Source organism: Cupressus sempervirens, chromosome 7 (assembly GCF_028749045.1).
Source record: "Cupressus sempervirens isolate cs-2001-9-10 chromosome 7, ASM2874904v1, whole genome shotgun sequence".
In the NCBI taxonomy this organism is placed as follows: Eukaryota; Viridiplantae; Streptophyta; class Pinopsida; order Cupressales; family Cupressaceae; genus Cupressus; species Cupressus sempervirens.
In genome coordinates this window covers 130,333,837-130,358,715 of record NC_143124.1, presented here as the reverse complement: position 1 = coordinate 130,358,715, position 24,879 = coordinate 130,333,837, and the positions used below count along the sequence as shown (strand labels likewise).

At 30.4% G+C, this 24,879-nt stretch overlaps 1 pseudogene; it reads right to left on the bottom strand.

Annotated features, from left to right (window-relative positions):
• LOC149545840 (disease resistance protein Roq1-like) overlaps positions 1 to 24,879 on the bottom strand; it is a 57,632-nt pseudogene that overhangs the window by 20,097 nt on the left and 12,656 nt on the right.

Sequence of the window (24,879 nt, the reverse complement as noted above, 5' to 3'; positions counted from 1 at the left end):
TAGCTTTCAAAACTAAAAATTTTACTTAAACTTAAACATGGGCAAAACTGAAAACTGGGACTCATTCTAGTTAGAAAACATATATCTTTTATCTATGTAATAAAGTAATATGCCCTAGATTATCTTTGCTAGCATTAAGTTGCTCTTGTTTAGAATGTAATAAAGAATTTATTTTAGTAGTTGTTAAAAAAGTGAATGTTGGATCGATATAATTTTTGGTTTACCATTAAACTAGAATCATATTGTTCTAAGGTTGTTGTAATACCTTCAGTAGAATCATGTTTTCCTACAGAGGTAAAGGGTTCAATGGGACCTGCATAGTGAGTATATGAGTTTCTCATTCTTGTAGGCTTGTAGGAGTAAGCCTAACTCCAAGGGGGGTGGATGTAGTGCCTACCCCTAGGTTACAATTTTGTTGTCATTGTCGAGCTCTTTAGGGCTAGTTTTATGCTGATGGTTAGCAGCATTGTTATGAAATAATCAGATATTGTACTATGGATTCAGTTTATTATGTGATGAGATTACTTAGACTATAGTGCCTGCTCCTGGTTCACATTTTGTTATCATTGCTGAACTCTTTTAGAACTAATTTTATATTGTTGGTTAGCAACATTCTTTTGAGATTATCAGATATTGTGCTATGGATTCAGTTTATTATGTGATGAGATTACTTAGGCTCTACATTTCATGTATGTATGATGATTATTTTTAGTGTTCACAATTATTGATGATGATTATTACATTGCTTTCAATTATTAATGATGATTAGTAAGATGATTTATTATCATATGTATTTTTTATGGATACTTACCTCATACTTGCATGCATATGGTGTGCGTGTTTGCTTTTGTATGACGTGTCTGATATGGTTAAGAAAGGGAGTCGTAGTCACCTGCTAGTTGGGATCTACATGATGCACCACTTCTTCCTATTACCTATTCAGTTTAGTATATATTGTGCTTGTACATGCATAGTTTTTATGCAGGTTGCAGGTACTGGGTATCGACTTCCCTGAATTGTCAGGATGAGCATACCCTATCACATTATCTTAATGATAAGAGAGGGGAGATAAATTCTCAAATCCAAATCCCAACCCTTTGAGCCATTTGTTTTAATTGAAAAATTAGGACAAGTATCTAAGTTGAATACCCACCGAATGTGTCAGATAACATATTTCATGATTTTTAACCCTTTAGATTTATTTTGTACGTATTTTGTTCTATGATGAGTTTTTATATTTTATCTTGGAAGTCTATGGTGAATTTTTCATTAATTAAGTCTTAATAAATAGATTTAAATTATTAAATTATTTATTTGAAAAAATTAATAAAATATCAAGATCTTTAAAATTTTGATTGTAATTAATTAAATGTGAATTATTGGAAAAAAAAGAATTAAATAAAAAAAACTAAAAATTAAAATTAATAATAATTATAAAATAATAATAAAGTAATAATAATAAAAGTTATAATAATTAAAATGAAAGTTATAAAATTTAAATAGAGATTATTTAAAAAGTAAATTAGAGTTATAAGCTTGCATGAGAATTAACATGTGTCATCAACACAGGGGTTAGTGCATCAATTAAGCACAATGTTTCTACAATTCTATTACTCATCAAAAAGAATTGGAAAAGATCCATGCTTAGTTGGTGACACCTTTCAGCGGTTTCAAGAAGTATTTCAAAGATTTCTTGAGAGCTCTTCATATTCAGACATTTATAGAAGCTTAGATATAGCGTGGAGAGCAATTGAGGAATGGAAGCTACAAGCTACTAGCTTAAAATGGAAGCTTCAAAGCTTACATGCCGGGGAGGAGATTCATATGCTCATATATTTTCTACTTGCTTCTATGCTCCTTTTAGCACTTGTAATCACTTGGAGGATTTGATCGGTTGAGATTCTTGGAAGAATTGCGAATGATAGAGAAGAAAATGATTTTTTATGGACTTCTGATGCATGGCAAATTAGCATCAGTATCCAGGTGCACTCGTGATATTCTCATATTCCCTTTGCACTCTTTCTCTTCCTGTCTTCATCATATCTGTTTTATGTATCTGAATACTCTCTATATTTGAAATTGGAATTTAGATATTTTATTTGGATGAGAAGAAAAACAATAGAAAAACTCTAGTTCCAAATGAGAAAGAAATTAGATTTTAATCGGGTTTAGGTTCGAATTTATATTAAATTAAAAAGACAAGATTTCGAATTAAAATAAAAATTTTATGATTCGAATGATTAGATGTAATCTTTCTATCAATTATATTTTTAGATGCATATGAACAAACTTTTTTATGGTTAAATTTAGAGAACAATTATTTTAAGAGAAAATTCTTAATTCATCACAATTTGTCCTGTCGCTGCCCCTTGGATAGACCCGAATTCAATCATTCATAACTTTTTATCGTGATCGAATTTATTCGATCGCTCCGGTCAGAATTGGTGCAACTTGGCCCTCTCTAACATATTCAAATTTCAGCCCGATCCAACGGTTCATTAGGCAGATATGGCCGTTATACTAAGACTATTTTATTTAAGGACGGATATTTTTTCATTTTACATAACCAAGAGTTCTTTATGCTTAAACTTCACAAAAATAATGTATCAAAGCATGGAATGAATTAAGATATTATTGCAATCCTCCCTTATTAGAATCTTATTAATATGCATTAGTTTTATATGGTTTATTATCTAATTTAATTAAATCAAATTTAATTAAGATTAATTAAAAGTAGAAGAAGTGTAATTAATTGTTAATCAATTTAAGTAAATGAATTTTTAAGTGAGGAAAAATTAAAAGAAAAGAGATATTAATGATTTAGTTGTTATTCATTGATTGGTTCGAGTATCAATCATTTTAATTGAATATTGAAATTATTAGTGAGTTATTATTTATTAATAATTGTTAAGTTATTAATTAAAGATAGTATAGATATGTTTATATAATTATTAATTGATTCAATTAAGTTCAATCTAATTGAGATTAGTTAATAATTGAAGTATAGTAATAAGAATTTAGTTAAGATCAAATTAAGGGGAGAAAAATACAATGAAAAAGAATTCATGTTATCATGAATGAAATTGTGATTAATGAGGATGATAATGTTAAGAATTTGGAGATTATTCATGTTAAAATCTACAATGAGTCTTATTGGTTTGTGATAGGGATCTTTATATAGACAAAATATTATTAGAACAATTAGAAAATGGAGTCTAATGGTTGATTTTAATATTGATTAAATAATTGTAAGATGATAATTTATATTATGTTGATTTAAATTTAGAAACTCTGAATGATATTAGATTAAGACTGAATTATTATGTTATTGGTTAATACGTTTGAATACCTTAATGGAGTTAAGAGTTAGTCAAATATTAACTAATGAGTTTATGGAAAGATTCTATAGATCGAGTATATATAGTTTGAGGAGTTTATTATTTATTAATGTTTGTAAGGACTAGCAAACTATTAATAGATAATTGTTTAAATAGATATCAAAAAATTTGATTAGAGTTAATCTAGTGGAGATTATTTATTGATTGAATTTTGGTAAAAGATAATAATTTTTGGAGTTGGATTATAATTAATTTTTAATCAATTGATATTCATTGAGTTGATATTATAACTATCATATTAATAATTAAGTTGTGCGATAGTCTTATTTGAAAAGATTAATGATAATATGAATTTGTTAAGGGAATGTTAGTATTTTTTGAAAGAATGACGAATGTGGTCATTGTAGACTTATTAATAAGATTTCTAATATAAATTATTATTAAATATTAACAAGTTATTATTATTGAACTATGAATATGAATATTTGTGTACTAGATTATAGTTGACCTTAACCTTACATAATTTTAGTTAGTTATTAGTCAACTGATATTAATTGGAACAATGCTATGATTATGCAATTATTAATTAAATTTAATTAACTCTAGTTAATTAAATTTTTTTAATAATTAAATTATGTAATAGAGATTTAATTGATATAATTCTTAAACAAGATTGTTAAAATATTGGTATCAAAAGTTGGTAAGTCTTATGACTTGAATTATGATTTTAGATATTTTAATAGTGAAGACTTAGTAACATATAATTAAATATTAGATCATGGAATTGTGTACCTAAGGTAATTGGTGGATTTAATTGATCATTTTAATAAAGTTATAATCTTTTTTATTCGAAGATTGATAATTGGTTATTTTATAAATGAATAATGATCTTTTGATTATGTTGAAAAGTTGAATTAATGATAAGAGTTATTCAATTAGTAACTTTGATCTCAGCAAATAAAGCGAATGATTTAATTTAAAGCCAATAAGTAGATACTTATCTTTAAGTTATTCTTAGAATGTAATTCTTAATAATGGAAGGATAATGCTATCGGGGAACAAATGGGTTGACGTGTAGGTCAAATGATAAATCCTATACACTTGAGGTATACTTGCAAACAGAAAACAGAAAACCCCTACACATTATTCAACTATGTGAATTTAGTAAACCAAAATATGTGTTTGCATCGTGTATTCTATATGCTTCTTATTTTGGGTTTTGGGTTGACTAGTGTTGACCAATCCTAGGTTGTTACCAGAGGCTCGGGGGTTATGAGATGTGATGGCATGTTGATCTTATTTGGTCTTGATCTTTATAAGACCAACCATGGTTGTGTGATCATATGCTCTATGAAATTTTTGTATTTGTTCTTTAGCCTTCATGTGTGAAGCTAAGATGTATATATATTTGAGATGCTTGAACTAATCATTTTTGAGTCATCGATTAGTTATCCTTGGATTATTTTTTAGTTGCCATGATGAGACTAAAATGTGAATTTATTTCTTGATAATGTCATGTTGTGACATGTTTGACTCAACCATTTTGGAGTCTTCGATCAGTATAATTTTGAGATATTCTTGGTTGCTTTTTGAGAACCAATGGATATGATGATTTATCTTGAGATATATTTTGGTTATTGAAAACCAATTGATACTTATGATTATCAGTGATGCCTTCAGTTTCCAATAAAGAACTGTTGTGGTCATAATTTTTTATGGATGCTTTTTCACATGTTCATGGAGATTTGATGATTCTTATCTTGGAGATTTGATGATTCTTATTATGGATATTTGATGCTTTTATGCATATTTGATGATTTTATTATGGATTATCTTTTGTGATTTTGAGATTTATGATTCCATGAGCTTAGGGTAGGTAATCTACTTGTAGTGTCAGGAAGTAGCTTGCAAGGGGGGCTGGGGCCCTAAGTGGCTATCAAGGTAACTTAATGTAATTTTGGTTAATAAGTGATAATATTTACACACTAAATGGAGATAAAATGAACTTAAAAGGACAATTGTTGATGTTCTCGCCGATGCCTTGAGTGCTTGTACAAGCTAGGATGGGAGTAATGAGAATGCATGGTTGCGGCTGTGCATTCCGTAGTATGCCTCGTCAGTATGAGAGGATACTAGTGCCTGCATGAGATCAGTATGAACCCATGGAGTTTAGCTAACTATCAGACTAACTTGTACGTGATAAATGTGATGACACGTTCTTGCTTGTAGAGTAGGTTTCTTACATGTCATTGTTGTGCCTTTGGGAATTAGATGTCGATTTTGTGTGATGGAACCTTTGAGTTTGTATACTTTTAAGATTCTTAAATTTATAGAGATTTATGCTTTGTCGTTTTGATAGTGGGACTTGAGATTATCTCCTCAGCACGGTGGGAGTGGACCACTTAGGATCCACGTGGTCGGGTGGTTGTATTTTTCCACTCTTATCATTTGAGACCTGTCCGAAACACCGTGGTTGGAGTATTCTTGGTTGGTATTTATCTTCATTCTATTTTTGGATCATTATGATAGATGATATACCTTGTGATGGATGTATTTGATGGTAAGTTCCTTACATTGATGATTTGCATATGTTAGTTGATGATATGTTATGCTTTACTTTGCATGTTAGTAGGATGTTTTAGGAGTAACATTCATATTATGATAATACCGATGATCTCTTCGGTGCTTTGGAATGTTACACATAGAGGGATGGCTAGGATCCATGATGGTCTAATAATACTATTTACGGTTGGGAGGAACCGTGCACTTAGTTATTTATGTTTGTGATATATGGTTATCTTTTATGATGGATGTTTATATCTTTTGTGATGTTGTATCATGTATGATATGCGATTTCATTTACTTTTATTGCATTATGGATTAATATTGGATGCTAATGTACCTCATTTACAGTGGATGATTGAGCTAAACTAAAATCTAATTACAAAAGGACACTTGTATATTGTTTAAGAATATTGGATGTATCATTGTTATTTCATAAGGATGTGATGTTAGATGAATAGTTAATTTAGATGTGATTCAACGTTAAGGGATCTTTAAAGAATGTAACTTGTTATGTATGTTATGTTTATTTTTATTCGAATTGTTTTTATTACTTCCGCAAATGTTATGAATGGTTTACTTTCATGTTTTAAAAAAAAATTTGTTTGCCAAACTTAGTGAAATTTTTTTGGATCCCTTAACAGGGCATTACATTTGGTAGTAGAGATGAGTTTCAATATTGGGAGTTCTGGATATATTTGAATGCCACTAGTTGTTAACTAGTTGAACAAAACAAAAACTTTGATGCATCTTAGAGGCCTTTAAATAGAGGCTCTCCTAGTGTATTTGGACAAGTTTAATGGAAGCTACAAGCTACAAGCTTCAAGCTAAAAATGGAAGCTTCAAGCTGACATGCTCATATTCTTCTTCATGCTCATATGTTTCTACATGTTCATATATTTTTAGATGCTCATATGCTTCTTTATGCTTCCATGTTTCTTCTAGCAATTCTAGTCACTTGGAGGATTCAGTTGGCTTAGATCTTGGAGGAATTGCGAATGATGGAAAAAGAAAAAAATTTCTATGAATTTTTGAGGCATGGTGGATTAGCATCAGTGTCCAGGTGCACTCGTGATATTCACATATTCTCTTTCCACTATTTCTCTTCCTATCTTCATCGTGTCTGTTATATGTGTCTGAATACTCTCTATGATTGAATCTAGATATGCTATTTTGTTGAGAAGAAAATAATAGAAAAACTCTAGATCCAATTAAGGAGAAATAATTAGATATGAATGAAGTTTAGGTTCGAATTTATATTAAATTAGAAAGACAAGATTTGGAATTAAAATAAAAATTTTATGGTGAAAATTCGAATGATTAGATGTAATCTTTCTATCAATTATATTTTTAGAGGCATATGAACAAACCCTTTTATTGTTAAATTTAGAGAACAATTATTTTAAGAGGAAATTCTTAATTCATCACAAATTGTCCTATCGTTGCCTTTGGTTAGACCCAAACTCAGTCATTCATTGCTTTTTATTGTGATCGAATTTATTCGATCACTCCGGTCAGAATTGGCGCTACTTGGCCCTGTCCAACATATGTCAATTTCATCCCAATCCAACGATTCATTAGGGAGATATGGCTGTCGTACTGAGACTATTTTATTCAAAGATAGATATTTTTCTATTTTCCATAACCAAGAGTTCTTTATGCTTAAACTTCACAAAAAAAATATATATATGCATGGAATGAATTAAAGATATTATTGCAATCTTCGTTTAGTAGAATCTTATTTTTATGCATTAGTTTTATATGATTTATTAACTAATCCAATTTAATTAAGATTAGTTAATAGTAGAAGAAGTATAATTAATCTATTTATCAACCAACAAAGGAGGTATTTAGTTGAGATATTAATAATGGAAATTTTTAATGGAAATGATAGAATTGATAGAAGGGGATATTGAATTCATATAATTTGAATATTAAGGGATTAGAAAATGGTTGTCTTTCAGTATTTATTTAATGTATATTAAATACTATTTAATATATATTAAATAATTTAGAGTTTTTTAATGAAGGTGATTTTAAATTAAAAAGATTTTAATAATATTGAATTAAGAAATAATTAAGTATTATTAAATTGACAAGAAGTCATTGTTACATTATAACATTTAACATTGCTACAATTTGAATAGTTATGTTATTGTTAAATAAATTATTGATATACTTTAATGATGTTAAGAGTTAGTTAACTAATGAAGTTTATGGAGGGATTCTCTAGATCGATTATTTATAGTTTTGATAAGTCTATTATTTATTAATGTTTTTTGGGTCTAACAAACTATTAATAAATAATGGTTTAAATAGTTATCAATAAATTTGATTAGAGTTAATCTAGTGGAGATTATTTAATGATAGAAGTTTTGGATTTGGAGTATAATTGATTTTTAATGGATATTCATTGAGTTGATGATATAACTATGTTATTAATAATGAAGTTGTCCGATATAGTCTTAATTGAAATGATTATCATTAATATGGGTTTGTTAAAAAAAATTAGTATTCATAGAAAGAATGAAGAAGGTAGTCATTATAAATTTTTTAATAAGACTCGCAATATAGCTTGTTATTAAATATTAATAAAATTATTATTATTGAACTATGAGTATGAATATTTATGTATTGGATTATGGTTGACCTTTAACTTACACATTATGGCTAGTTATGCATTAGGTCATTGATATGGTTATGCAATTATTAATTAAATCAATTAATTTGAGTTAATTAGATTTAATTAATTAAGTTATATAATAAAAATTTTAATTGATATGATTCTTTTAGCAAAGTTGTAAAGTAATTACATCGAAGTTGATAAGTCTTATTCTAATGACTTGAATAATGACTTAAATATTTTAACGGTTACTAGTGACGATTTAATTATTATAATGATTAAGAGGCTTAAGTGTTAGAGATACTTAATTAAGTTTTAACCTTTTAAATGTTAATGGATCGTGGATTGTGTTTCTATGTTAATTGGTCACTTTAATAAAGTTATATTCTTCTTATTCGAAGATTGATAATTGGTTCTTTTATAATTTAACAAATAATGATCCTTGATTTATGTTGAAAGTTGAAGTAATATTGAAGAAGAGTTGATTAGAATATGGATCTTGGTCAAATAAAGTGAACGATTTAATTAAAAGTTAATGATGATCAGTTTAGTCAACATATATCTTTGAGTTATTCTTAGAATGTAATACTTAATAATGCAAGGATAATGCTATCGGAGAACAAATGAGTTGACTTGTAGGTCAAATGATGAAACTTAACACACTTGGAAGTATACTTGCAAATAGAAAACTGGAAACCCCTACACATTATTCAAGTATGTGAACTTAGTAAACCAAAACATGTGTTTGCATTGTGTATTCTATATGCTTCTTGTTTTGGGTTTTGGGTTGACTAGTGTTGACCAGTCCTAAGTTGTTACTAAAGGCTCGAGGGTTATGAGATGTGATGGCATGTTTATCTTATTTAGTCTCGATCTTTATAAGCCCAACCATGGTTATGTGATCGTATTCTTTATAAAATATTTTTATTTGTTCATCAGTCTTCATGTGTGAAGCTGAGATGTATGTGTATGAGACACTTGAGCTAATAATTTTTGAGTCATCTATCAATTATCCTTGGATTATTTTCTAGTCGCCATGATGGGATTGAAATGTGGATTTATTTTTTGATGATGTCATGTTGTGACATGTTTGACTCAACCATTTTGGAGTCTTCGATCGGTATGATTTTGAGATATTCTTGGTTGCTTGTTGAAAACCAATGGATATTGTGATTTATCTTGAGATATATTTTAGTTATTGAGAACCAATTGATACTTATGATTATCAGTGATGCCTTCAGTTGCCAATAGAGAACTATTATGGTCATGATTTTCTATGGATGCTTTTCCAGATGCTCATGGAGATTTGATGATTCTTATTATGGATATTTGAAGATTCTTATTGTGGATATTTGATGTTTCTATCATGGATATTTGATGATTCTTTTTATGGATTATCTTTTGGATTTTTTTTACAGTCGCTTGTACAGGACTATGGTGATTTATGATTCCATGAGCTTAGGGTAGGTAATCTACTTGTAGTGTCGGGAAGTGGCTTGCAATGGGCGTTGGGGCCCTAAGTGGCTACCAGGGTAACTCACTGTAAGTTTGGTTAATAAGTGATAACATTTACACACTAAATGGCAATTAAATGAACCTAAAAAGATAATTGTTTTTGTTATCGCCCATGCCTTGAGTGCTTGTACAGGCTAGGATGGGAGTAGTGAGAACGCATGGTTGCGACCATGCATTCCGTAGTATGCCTCATCAGTATGAGAGGATACTAGTGGCTGCATGAGATAAGTATGGACCCATGGAATTTAGCTAAATCCTAGGGTAACTTGTACGTGATAAATGCGATGACACTTTCCTGCTTGCAGAGTAGGTTTCCTACATGTCATTGTTGTGCCTCTGGGAATTAGATGTCGATTTTGTGTGATGGAACATTTGAGTTAGTATACTTTTAGGCTTCTTAAATTTATAGAGATTTATGCATTGTGGTTTTGATAGCCTATTTGGAACTTGAGATTATCTCCTCAGCATGGTGGGAGTGGACCACTTAGGATCCACGTGGTCGGGTGGTAGTGTTTTTCCACTCTTATCATTTGAGACTCGTCCGAGACACCATGGCTAGAGTATTCTTGGTTGGTATTTATCTTCATTCTTTTCTTGGATCATTATGATAGATGATAGACCTTGTGATGGATGTATTTGCTGAGAAGTTTCTTACATTGATGATTTGCATATGTTAGTTGATGATATGTTATGCTTTACTTTGCATGTTAGTAGGATGTTTTAGGAGTGACATTCCTACTATGATAATACCGATGATCTCTTCAGTGCTTCGGAATGTAACGCACGAAGGGATGGCTAGGATCCATGATTGTCTAATGATGCTATTTATGGCTGGGAGGAACCATGCACTTAGTTATTTATTTTTGTGATAAATGGTTATCTTTTATAATGGATGTTTATATCTTTTGTGATGTTTTATCATGTATGATATGTGGTTTCATTTACTTTTATTGCATCATGAATTAATATTGGATGTTGATGTACCTCATTTACAGTGGATGATTGAGCTAAACTAAAATCTAATTACAAAAAGACACTTGTATATTGTTTAGGAACATTGGATGTATCATTGTTATTTCATAAGGATGTGATGTTAGATGAATAGTTAATTTAGATGTGATTCAATGTTAAGGGATATTTAAAGAATGTAACTTGTTATGTATGTTATGTTTACTTTTATTGGAATTGTTTTTTATTGGTTCTGGAAATGTTATGAATGGTTTACTTTCATGTTTAAAAAAAAAAATTGTTTGGAAAACTTAGTGAAAATTCTTTGTATCCCTTGACGGGGCATTGCGATGTTAGATGTGCAAGTATGTGTACCCTTTTTGCAAGACCATTAATCTTAATTTTTAATTGGGTTGTTTTGGCCAAGTTGAAAAAAGCATGCTTATGTGGCATCATAATTGATGATGTGGACTTGAAACCTTTATATTATAAGAATATAATTCACCTAGTAAGATGTTGTAGAAAGTTGGGAGTGATATGAAATTTCCAAGATTTTTATAAGTTCAAAGTTAGGGTGCTCGAGTATTTGGGTATTTCCACTATCAAACTCAAATTTAAGTAGGGATGGAGTGTATAAAAAATATTAAAATTGCAAAATGTTTAATTCAATTTGCAGTTGGATGGCAAGCAGGTGCTAAAATAAATAGAAATGCTAGAAAATTCACTTCAAGTTTAGATTAAATTAAAAATTATCCTAATTGAAGGCCACCAAACTAAAATATCTAATGGACAATAAATACTCACAACAAATGTAATACATTTTCCAAAGGTGCAAGTACAAAGACACTTTCATAATCACATATCATATTTTATATTAAAGGTCATTGGCAAACCTTGTGCTCATTCAAGCAACAACATGAGACTTACAAGATTATTCAAGATCCTTATGAGAAACCACACCAAAATAACAATTGGAAGACCAAGAGTCACAACTTAGAATTTCACAAAGGTGCTTGTCTTGGAATTTGAACCAAGATTTCCACAATGGGAACTCATTGCTTCAACCAGCTAAGATGAACCCCTTGGACAACATATAACATATTTTTAAAACATTATGGGCTTAGTATAACCTACATATTATATAGTCGTATTAAAAGCTGATCTTTTTTTGCTTAAGCTTGGTTATGTTGCCCTGTATTTAAATTGATTCATTTCACTATTACAATGTATGATCATCATAAAAGAGAGGAAGGAAAAATGAAAAGGCTTGCATCAATATATGTTTCCTACTCAATGTTATTAGGAAAAAATGACAGCGCAAGGATAGTTCATAATTTTTTCATGGGTACTTACCGATCATCTTATTAAATCCAAACTTTGATTAAAGAGAGAACATACACTGGCATGTCAAGATTTTCATTCGCATGAAGATAAATAAAAGAAAATACATTTCCTATCACAAAGTTCTAGTTCTTTGTTTCCCTCTTTTTGATACTTGAGGGTGGCTAGGGATCATTTCTTGGTTGTACTCGATCATATATATTTTTAGCATATTGTGCTCAACATAAGAAATAATCAAGGATATTTTGAACAACATCCCTAAATTTTACAACACTTTTATAAACATCTTAGTTATTAACTACAATGCCCATAAACTCAAATAGATCAATCTTATTATTGACTTCATTAATTTGCCCCACAAAAAATAAGGATACAAACATTGGCTATATATTTATAGATGACATTTTAAATGTTATTTTTGTGTTCATGTTTTGTTTTTAATAGATACAAAGTTTAGTATTCCAATTTTGTGTATCTATAGACTACTAGAGCTATTTTGGATGCTCCATCCTCAGAAAGCATGAGCAATAGAATGATCTCTAAAGATGTCTCTTCAAACTAAAGAATGATCTTTAGAATGAACAATAGTAAGATGTTCCTTTTTTTCTTGTAAGGCCAAGTAATAATGAGTCATAAAATTGAACAAATTTCTAGTATGTTATAGGTTTTGTAGAAACTCAAATTCAAATATTCTAACATCAACATGGTTTCTTTATTTCATCGTCATATTTATGCGAAGGAGTTTTGTCAAAAAAAATTCAAGAGAACTCATGAGCCCTGCCTTTAGCAAGGTATGTTGGGTGGAATTAGTTCTCTCTCATATATGAGAAAAAAAAATTAATGGACACAATGAGTTCGACGATGCTTTATCCTTCCGGAGAAATATAAATTGCTGCTAAAAAAAGTTAGGTTGATATATATATATATATATATATATATATATATATATATATATATATATATATATATATATATATATATATATATATATATATATATATATATATATATATATATATATATATATATATATATAGATATTGTGTGTGTGCGTGTGCGTGTGCTAGATAAAAACATGTTAAAGTAGTGTCAATTTCACTATTTCATAATTGAAGTATGATAGAGTAAGTTACTATTTTTAATTTTATTGGTATTAAAATTATTTATTGTATCTATTTTTTTTAATGCAAGATTGAGTTATTTGATATAAAAGAAAAGTTAGGAACTTTTAGATTAGAGTAATTTTAAATAGACTCGGTCCTATAAATCATGTTCAGTCATAAAAAATGTAATCTATGAGTTATGTGGTAGCAAATGCTAATACATGTAAATTTTACAACTAATGGTTTGGGCAAGGTGATGTGACTATAAATGTTGTCATACTAAATGTTGTCATGATACTAATAGTACAAAAGTGATTGGAAGATTCTGGATGGTATAGAGAAGGGACTATGTATGGTGGTCAAGTTGGAGAAATTTGTCAGCTTCATAGTTGGCTGCCAAAACATGTTCGGCCAAAATTTTCTGACTTGAACTATTCTAGTAATGGAGTGTCGATGACAAGGATGTGACAATTTTTAGAGTAACATTCATGAGGTAATAGCCTTATCAACTAGATTAATGATAAATATAATTTAAACTGTAAATATTTATTATTTTTATAAATAATTTTATTCAAAGATTTAATATTTATCTAATAAAGGTTCTCACTATTTACTAAATACTAATATATTAAATGTAATTATAATAAAATAATGTTATATTTTATAAAGATGGTTATTACATGACATTAATTTGATTAATAGTGATTCTATGTTGAGATTATAAAATACTTAATTATAATTAATATTATTTGTATACAGAGATAGATTTGGAATTTTCTTTTGAGTGTGTGGAGGTTTTTTCGTCTTCAAGAGTTTATATATAGATTTTGAGTGCAGATTGGGGTGATCTTGAGTTCATTTCTAGTTCGAGATTTATTGAGAGGACATACAAGGAAGTTAACTAATAATGATGTATTGTTAGGACAAAGAATCCATTAATGAGCAATAAAAGTTATACATAGTTAAAGAATATTTTAGTATGATTTAAAATTCATCGACCATTCATTTAGTCATTTGTTTGGGTGACTAAATATTAGATACCAATTGTTTATTCATTTATTTGATCATTTATTTAGCCACTTATATTAGTCCATCCTTTTGATTTTAGCCAATGACCAAATTAATCATTTATTTAGTTAATTATAAATTACAAAATATTACTAGAATTTGATCACCTTTAGTCATGTGACTAAAAGTTTTAGTCATGTAGTCATTTATTTGCCAAAATTCTACTAGTGAAGGGACTCATGAAGATGTGAAACCACCTATTGATGGTCCTATGCAAAGAAGTGGAACTTAGATTGTAGAACATATCTCTTTGAAGTCATTCAGCAGGATGATATAAGGTTAGAACACAAGTGACTACAAACTCTTGAGAAGCATATTGTTCAAAACCATCACAAGGCTTCTAGAATGATAGATCAATTTTTGCCATTGAATATATTGACTACATTTGTTGAACTTTGCATACTCTTTTCCAAGGTGTGCTCAGCAATTGTATATATTTAAACATTTTCTGCCTAGCAAGATATGTTCAATACTTGTGTGCATTTTAATATTGATACTATTGAACCCAATTGTTTTCCTTCCTAAGAATATTAGAGTATAGATGATTGCATATCTATATTGGAAATAACCTAATATATGTGAAATTGATATGTGATTCCTATCTTATTAATATAAATTGAATATAAAATATTTTTATTTAACCTCAAATTATCTATAATATTTTATATTGAGACTATCTTAATAAGTTAAATTTAATTAGTTGTTATCAATTTTAGTATACTAAATTTGTACAATTTTCAATGGCACAAAATGGAAGTGCAAAATACACAATCAGTACCTCTAAAATAATAACTAGTAATGCTATGATTTATTTAATCAACATCTTGCAAGGAGGTAGAGTGAATGACTACTAATGATATACTTTATTTTATTAGCAACACTTGCAATGAAAGTGAATACCATAAAATAGTCACAATTTAACTCGGAAGATTGTCTCAAAAAGAATAAACTATCCACCAAAACAATCTACAAACTCAAAAACATAAGTGAACTACACCCAATTTTTCAAAATCAACATAACCCTTGCACCACTTGGTTCATTTGCTGGCACGAATGGTGAGCATCTGAATAATCAATAAGTTTGGTTAATTTAAAAAGGGATTTTAGGTTTAAAATTATAGTAATGATCGCTACAAAATTTAATGGCTTAATCTGAGATTTTTTAGCACAATGTACACAACCATATTGATAAAACCCCTCTCATGTGAACATTTTGAAATTAGTCATTTTTTCTTGACTTTTCCACTCTAGGACAAGAGTAGTCTTAGCCACACAAAGATAAGCACCACCTAAGATGAAACTTTCATAATATTTATTATTAAATAGACCTTTGGGAAGCTCAATCATATAGAGATATTAGTTTAAAAACATATGCGTAAAAAATATAAACTAAGGGGAGGACCCCATGTGGTTGCTAAAATTATTTTGGCTAGAAGCTGCTACTCCATTTTTTTAGCAAAAAATTGTGAAGTTGGTGGTTTCATGTAAGCAAAATTTGTTCTTATTTTTAAGCATCCTCTTTTAAATAAAAATTTTAAATGAATATCTATTGCAAATTAGATTTGGAAGAAAAAATTTAGTCAAGAGGAAAAACATTTATGAAGATATCTATGGTTTTTTGAATTTAAATAGTTGCACTTTTTTCAAAGATTATTTTGAAATTATTAGTGGTTGTTGCTCCACGATAATAAAAAAATTCCAAACTATCCTTTCCTCTCAATTTAAGAATTACATGGGAACATGATGGCTGCTTAAATTTAAATAGAAATTTATCATAATAAGTTGCATGGGAACATGGGATAAACACCAAGCAGAGAAGATGATTTATCAAAGTTAGACCCATGCGTTAATTGAGATGCACATGGTGGGGTAGCACACAAATCATTTTCATTGCGTTGATTTAGGTAGATGTTGCTACAATCACTTTTTCATTTCATAAGTTCTAGAAATCTTAGGTCATGATACATGATAATAAATTGATGGAGGCTAACAAAAGTATAATTGTTCACCTTAAATGATATAAAATTGGTATTATTATTTAGAATTTGAAAATGAGGTAAACTAATTAAATGTGTAGAAATTGATCAAGTTGAGCATTATAATTTTTAACAATTATTTCGATTAAGAATTGATATATTTCCATAATTTTTATAGATAATGTTTTAGGTGCTAAAAAATGTTGAAAATTAGGGGTCTAGTTTCCACCAAAAAACTATATGGAAATAAATTTATTTCTCTTTTAGCTTAGACTATGTTATAGATAGCATATATATCTAGAACATTCAAAAAAAAAAAAAAAATTTCTTTAGACTTAAATTTTCACTGTTATAATCAATCAAAGTTCAACTCACCTAAAATTGATAGTTTTTATCTCCCACCACATTTTTCAAAAAAAATCTATTCTAACTAGAATAAAAATTATACATTCTTGAAGAGGACTCTCTCCTCTAGAATGTCATATGAGTTTTAAATTTTTATGATATGGTTTACTATTTTTTTCTTTCTCAAAATTGACATCTTTTCGAGTGTTAAAATACGTGCTTGTAGAAATTTTTAATTATAACATATGATATCTAATTAAAACACGATAAACTGTATATGAGAACATTCTCGACTTTGGTCTCTATAAAATGGTGTTCATAAGTTATTAAAAATATATCATAAAAAATAGTAAGAGTTATTGAAATGTCAGTTTTCAGAAATAATTATATTTCTTTAGTAATTGGATACAAACTATTATAAAACATGAAGTTAATAAACATTTCCAAATGGAAAAGTGTGATACAATGTATAACTTAGCTAGAATAAATTTCTCTATATCATATCTTTGAAAAAAATTAATTTTTAGATAGAAATACTCAAATTTAGTTGTTCTGATTAGTCAGCCTAAAAGGTGACACAGCTTTGTACTTTTACCCATGGATATGCCACTAACAAATAATATCAAAATTACAATGCGCCAAAGTCGACAATTACATTCATACATAGCATAGAAAAGTTTATTCTGCTACTTGGCATGAAAGGAAATGGTGAACTGCAAATGCCAAGTCATGGTAACATCAAGTAGTTAGAACTTGGAAAAATGTAACTTTGGTTCCCTGACTCCACGAAGTGCCTATGAATTCCCCAACATTTTTGTCAAAATATTGGAACATATATTTGAATAAAGAAAAACTAAAGACAATGGAAAAATAGTGGTAGCCAATCAATTTAAAAACTAAAAATTTCAATTTAATACAAAAATTTATATTACATGATTCCCAAAGAACAATAAAATGTTGGGAATGCTATGTAACTAATCTGCCCCTGTCTTCCAATGTTGGGATTCACCCCCACTCTCAGTCACCTAGCCTATTCTACATTTCCAACAAGACATAGATATGATTTGTTTTGTTGTTGAGTGTAAGGAAAATTATTTACTTGATCTTAAAAAGAAAAAAAAAAAAAATTACGACATAGGCCAACTCCTAGATATATTTATTTCAATTGTAAATTATTTGGTGTAGGAGCACCTAAGTAGAAAGGAATACTAGGAGGTTACAAGAGGATAGAATTTTTATTATGAATTTTATAGTGTTTTCAATGTATTAGGAGTCTATTTGAATCATAAGTAAGGCTATGCGAAGCCATTTGTATGACATTGTTAATATTGTCTTGTTAAGGTCCTAATTTGGTCAAGAAGGTTAGAATATGAAAGAATGACTAATAAATGGTAAAATGGATTTAAAAATAGCTTTTAAAATTTATTTTAGGGTAATTGAATGTCCATGCAAATATTTATTAAGTTTGGAGTTAAAATTTCAAATTTGTCACATTGACATAAAAAAATTGTAATGCAAAATTGCACGAAATGCATAAAACATTGTAAAAAGTGCAATTATGTTGTAAAGAGTAGGGTTATTGGTTCAAAGGGTGGTTGGGAAGTTATAAAGCACCCCAACTAGTATAAAATCATTGTATGTGTGTTCCAAACAATGAATGGAAAGAGGAAGATCATTTTGAATCAATCAACATATTCAAAATGTGTTGTTTTGATTCGTGTTAACTATATTTATGTTGAGTCTAGGTTGTTTATGGACCACTACAGCCTAGAAATATCAGACAAAGTGTTTATTATTTAAATTAAGATGAATAAGCTTCATTTTAGTTTTTTTTTAGAATGATTATGTGGACAAATGAATAAGTTATCAGTATTTTGGTGAAAGTGGTTGTTTGTAGATTTGAGAATCCCATCATATTGAAGGGTTTGGTATGGAATCCCTTTTGGTTTGAGTCAATTGTATGTAGATTTGTGAAAGCTGTGGACAGTTTAGCAAAAAAAAGTTTTTGTATACCTCCAATGGAGTTGCAGACAATGATTTGTTCTCTCATAATGATTTATATGTTTAAATAATTAATGGATTAGATATTATGAAACTATATTCGTATATGGTTACAACTTGATAAATTCATTTTGTGTAATTGTAAATTGTCTTGGGAAAGATATTGGATGCCCTAGGCAATGTTACAAGTTTTGTTTCTCATTTATGATAGTAAAACCGGGCCTTGGTGCAGAGACTATAACTTGAAAATGATTTATTCAAATTGGGACCAATTGAATGGTTATGATTTAGATTTATTCTTAATTTCAATCAATACTAACTAATTTTAATTGACCTTGTGTAGACTACAATGGAAACATAATATGACGAAACAAGCTCTCTTATTTTGGATACACAATACCAAGTACTGTGGAAGTTTACTATTCATATTCCATTTCTAGATAATTGCATCACTAGTTGTCCATTGTGAAGTATTTCCTATTTATCACAAGTTATGGTTTTGTACAATTAATTCTATGTAAATTGTCTTCTCACAAAGATGAGCCATTATAATAGAAAGTTGTATGACTCCCATCTCATAAAGGCTCCATAATATTTGTCGAAAAGCCTAAGGTAGTTGAGGATTGAATTGAAAATCTAAGTTAACCACTCAACTAGTGGCCTCTTACATATTCTATTTTTCTTAGACGAAGGACCAACGTTCCAAAATTTATTTAGGACTTTATACCCAATGCTATTTATACCTAGACAAGATCTTACTAATAAAAATCCTTCCATACTTTCACAAAGCTATAGTTGGATTTTTGTCTTGCTTCATTTCTTGGGATATATATTTTCCCTGCTATTGACCTGCTCTATATTCTCCATCTCAAGCCCTATATTTTCCTTGCTATTGGTCTACTCTATTTTCTCAAACTCAAGACCTATTATACTTGGTTACGATATATCTCTACTTTTCTTCATCTAACTTTAGGCAAGAACTTCAGCGCATTGTATCTCTTGTGAAAAAAAACTACTAGAAAAAAAATAAGAAACATCCAAATAGATAAGAAAAATAAAATCTAAAAAAAAAGTCTACAATCAAAATCATGAAAGTATCATATAAGTTAATAAAGTAATTCAATTTTCAATAAAGTAAATAATTGTGTGCTTAATAAAGCATTAAAAACATCCATCTCTCACTATAAAATGTTATATATATATATATATATATATATATATATATATATATATAAATTGTTCAATCTATCACAAAATTATTTTAAAATAAACTCCAATTAATCTACCCTAACTACCCTTCTCGCTAATTCCAATTGAGGCTTACCCTATACATTATTAGCCTGAAGCCAGATCGATCAGCACATTAGACAGAGTAAACTATTCCAGAAGTGCTAATACTTTCTTAAAAGCCTCCACGACTCTTTTTCTGCTTCCCTCAACCAGCACCTCCTTCTCTATCCTGATTCCTTCGGGTGTGACGACCACTATATCTCCACCATTTTCGAGGTGCAAGTATATTTGTACCACTTTCCTCTCCTCCCCGTTCACCTCCTTTCCCTTCCTAAAGCAGAAATAATTAGTCTCACGTACATAGCCCAGCGGCTTGGCCTTCCTGACCGTAAGATCAGGAAACTCCGAAGAGTTCAGAATGGGCTCCATGACACAGCTAACACTACCTTGTATAAATATTTCTCCCGGCCTTCCTTGCAAATAGTAATTTTTGCAAGTAATTAACAGGAACATTTATATAAATTCAGAAAACTCTGAATTTGTGAAAGTTTTCATTACCTTGATATTTATAGATTGAATACAAGACTTGAGAGCTGATATGGTGTCCCATACGAACTCCACTGCTTCCAATCCTTCAATTTCTCCAAACTTTGTATAACACACTCCTTCTAGTGGGTCTGTCAAAGACATAGATGCTTCAATGACTTGCAGTGTTGTAGGCGTTCTATTTTCTTAACTTTGGGGCATTCTATCAATCTAAAGTATTCCAGCGAAGCCAAATCAGAAAATCTTGACAGCTCTTCAAACTGCGGACAATATTGTATTAGCAGCTTCTCAAGGCGTACGAGACTGCTAAGATAGTTGATGTTCTTCAGCACTTCGCAATGGTATATTGACAGCGTTTGCAGGGTCACTAGCAGTCTCTTTATCTCGATTAAATGGTGATTTTTAGGAAACTTGTCTTTTTGAACGATGCTATTGTCCTCGACCTCCAAATTTTGGAGGTTGGGCCAACAGTCACTGGAAATTGATAGCACGGAGACTGGTTTGCAGTCTTCTTGCTCAACACAAAATTCCATTGTACCTTCAGAACTTACAATTTCAATCTTTTTCAATGAGGGAAAGTGAACAAGAGTAGTCTGCAAGCCTTTCATCACCTGGCTCTCAATTTTGAGCGACCATAAGTTGACCAGTTGACCAATGTTACTTGGTGAGCTTCTCAACTTAATGCAACCCATTAGATCTAATTTTGTCAACGATGCCTGATTCTTAATTTGATTAGGAAAATCTTCTAATTCTTCACAACCGCTGAATCCCAAGTACTTGAGCTTTTTGATGCCTTCAAATACATCGAAGTTTAGTTTAAGCTTGGAACAACCTTGTAAATTTAGATGCTCCAGGTGTATCAGCCTCTTGAATGAATCTGGCAAAGTTCTCAACTGCTTGCACAGTCCTAAATTTGTGTGCTTCAATCTATTCAAATTGTCAAAACCCTCAGGCAGTGAGGATAACATTTCACAACCTGATAAATCCAGATATCCCAGGTGTATCAGCTGCCCGAAAGAGTCCGGCAACATGCTCAACTGGCTGCACCAAATTAGACTTATGCGCTTCAATCTATTTAAATTACCAAAACCAATAGGTAGCAAGGACAAACCATTAGTAGTTGAGGAGAATGGAATCTCTAGATCTTCCAAGTGTGTCAACTGCTTGAAAGAATTTGGTAAAGTGCTCAACTGCTAGCAAAACGTTAGACTTAAATACTTCTGGAAAGCATGCCTGCAGAATAAATTCTTCGCTACTGAGCTCTCAAGTCTTGGCACTTCTTAAATGTTTGAGATACCCATCGATTTAAGAAAATCCCTTTTCTGGGACGTCACAATTACCATACTTTAGGATCCGAGGTTGTGTTTATTTGGCAATCTAGCATACAACTAATCGATGTGATCCACGTCATCCAAAACAATGAGGGCCCGAACAGAGCTCAAATGATTTGTGAGTACAACTTTGCCTAGGTCGACACCATCTAATGACAAATTTTCAACGCCAAGGTCTGTAAGAAGCTTTTTTTGCTTCTCAGGCAGAGCATTTCTGGATGTCGCATCCCGCACGTCAGGAACAAAACCGCATTTCTGAAATGAGCGAAAGTTTCTGTTGAAGAGCTCTTTGGCCAAAGTGGATTTCCCAATACCACCCATGCCCACGATCCCCGTAACTTTTTCACTGTCTTCTTCACTTGTGACTGATTCGACGAAGCCTTGTACTAGTTCATCCAAACCAAGTGGATATTCGGCTACATGTATGGGATCTATTTTCATTAATCCCAATGCTCTATTCACAATGTTCTTCAAAACTTCGGCCTCGTCCCTAAACATTATGGGCGAAAAATAAAAATCAAAACAAAATACACAAAACAAATTAAGTAGAACCTATATATTGTAGAATCTGAAAACAGGTAAAGAATAGAGAGTATAATACAGCACACAAAAAAAAAATTATTTCCACGCACTAATTAAAATTACATTACAATCATTTAAAACGAATATATTGCATGTTCTCCAACGCTACAAACTCCTTCTACGCAGATATTCACTCTATCATAAACAATGCAAACTGATACAATTTTTTCAGTTCCTCTTGCATGAGCAGCTAAATATTAAAAAATATATAGAATACAAAAAATTATAAGTTCCTCATGCATCACTTTTCTCAACATATATGGAATACAGAACTTGACTATCGAGGAGAAAGAGAAACAATACATACTTATTATTGTTAACCTGTAAGCCGGAAAGGGATGAAATTTTGTGTACTGCCGCTTTCCACTGATCGAGCCTTTCCTTGGTGTATCTACCTTTCTTTGCATGTTGTGAGAACGCATCGGCATATATTCCTTTTCCTTGATCAATATATCTGAGATCAGAGGGATCAACATGATAGAAAATGGGAACGATTGTAGCAGGGGCTCTGATTTTGAGCATGTAAGCAAGCTCATCCAGACACCATGAGGATTGAGCATAGTTGGGAGAGAAAATGGCAATGTGAAGAGAGGCACTGTTCATTGCTGCTTGTATTTCTCTCTGTATCACATCGCCGGGCCAAATTGTACCTACATCGAGGAAAGCGTGGAATCCCTTGCTATCAAGGGTTTCCTCAATTTTTTTGGCGAATGTGTATTTCGTATCGCTTCTGCGATGGTTAATGAAAATCTGCCAGAGCTCCGTGGACGCAGGCTCGGAGAATGGTGGGAACTGGTCAAATATGTTTTGGCCATCAGCCTCATGTAGCGTTTGTTAGCTGAATTCAATAGCTCGCATAAACCTGCGGAATGGAATGAGGCAGATCTGTACCAAGATGTTTAGATTGGACAGACACCATTCTTTTAACAATTTAGGAATCTCCATTAAAAAGTTCCCATTTTGCCTGGGCCTTGAAGAAGGTTCAGGCTGCTCAAAAGCGTCTTCCAGTTCAGGCTGCTCAATAGTGTCTTCGAGCTCAGGCTGCTCAGAATTGGAAGCCATTTAAAAGGATCCAAATTATCCTTAATACAGAGAAGAGACAGAACCACGGTCGCAAATAGAGGGAAAGAATGCTATGCGAGAAGAAAATAAAGATTTCGAGAAGAAGAAGAGTGAAAGCATAGAAAACGGCCTGTCCAAAACCGCCTGAGTTCGTACAACTTTTTACAAAGAAGCGTCTCCGTTGAAGACGGCTACCTACAGATGCGGTCATGTTTGCGTAGATTGCACCATACATAAAATAGCATAACTATAATTGCAACAAACGTACGTATATAAATAGTCTAAATTAATAGATGGTAACATGGATGACAATGGATGACCATGCAAGCGCTCTGGGGCACTGGCTATCTAATTGATTATTTTTAATGTATCATGCACATTTTAGGCATCATGGCATACGTAGGCATTATGGCTGTAGCAAGTGATGGAAGTGGAAGTAAAACATATATGAGAACCATGCACTATCATATTTTGCAACTGTGAAGCAACTTAGGGAAAAATACCTGATTTAGAGGAAACAGTTTTCCATACCATATAGATCGAAATACCTCATATAGGGAAATATTTAATATTCACCACCAAAATCAATCAAAAAGATTTAAATATAAATTGATAAAACATATATTCAGTAATCTTGAACTTTCAGAGTTCATCATGGAATTTTTTTATTTTTATTTTTTAAATTTGCAAGTCAAAAATCATACTCATAATCTTCTAAATAAAGCATAACCAAATCTTAGAAATATTATGTAGTCTAAGAGTCTTGCAGAATTACTATTGTAATTGCTTGATACTTGGACAACATGACATGTTGGATGTAATCTTATGATTCTATTATTAGAAATTGGTGTTTTGTGGATCTGAATATCTATGTTATTGTTATATTATGATATTTGGTTAATAATTGATGGCTAGGATTTGGGGATTCTCCTACCTTAGTTTTACTTCTAAATGTTATTTAAAAATTAAAATGTTGTAAAGATAGACAAAGTTTAAGATAGATTTAAAACATAAAATATAATAGTAATTTAATAACTATATTTAAATATCAACGCATTTAAGAAAGATAGATCTAAAATTTATATATAATACATCTTCACCAATCCATAAAATAATAAATATAAAATTAATTTAAAAATAATATTATTTATTTTGAATTTTTCTAAACTAATATACAAATTTTCTTTATGTTATTATTACTTATTGCAATTGCTCTCATATATTTCTATTTTATCTTTTCAATGAATTATAAGTATATCAAATATGATTTAAAATCTTCAATTGCTGATTGCTAATAAGTAAGCCAAA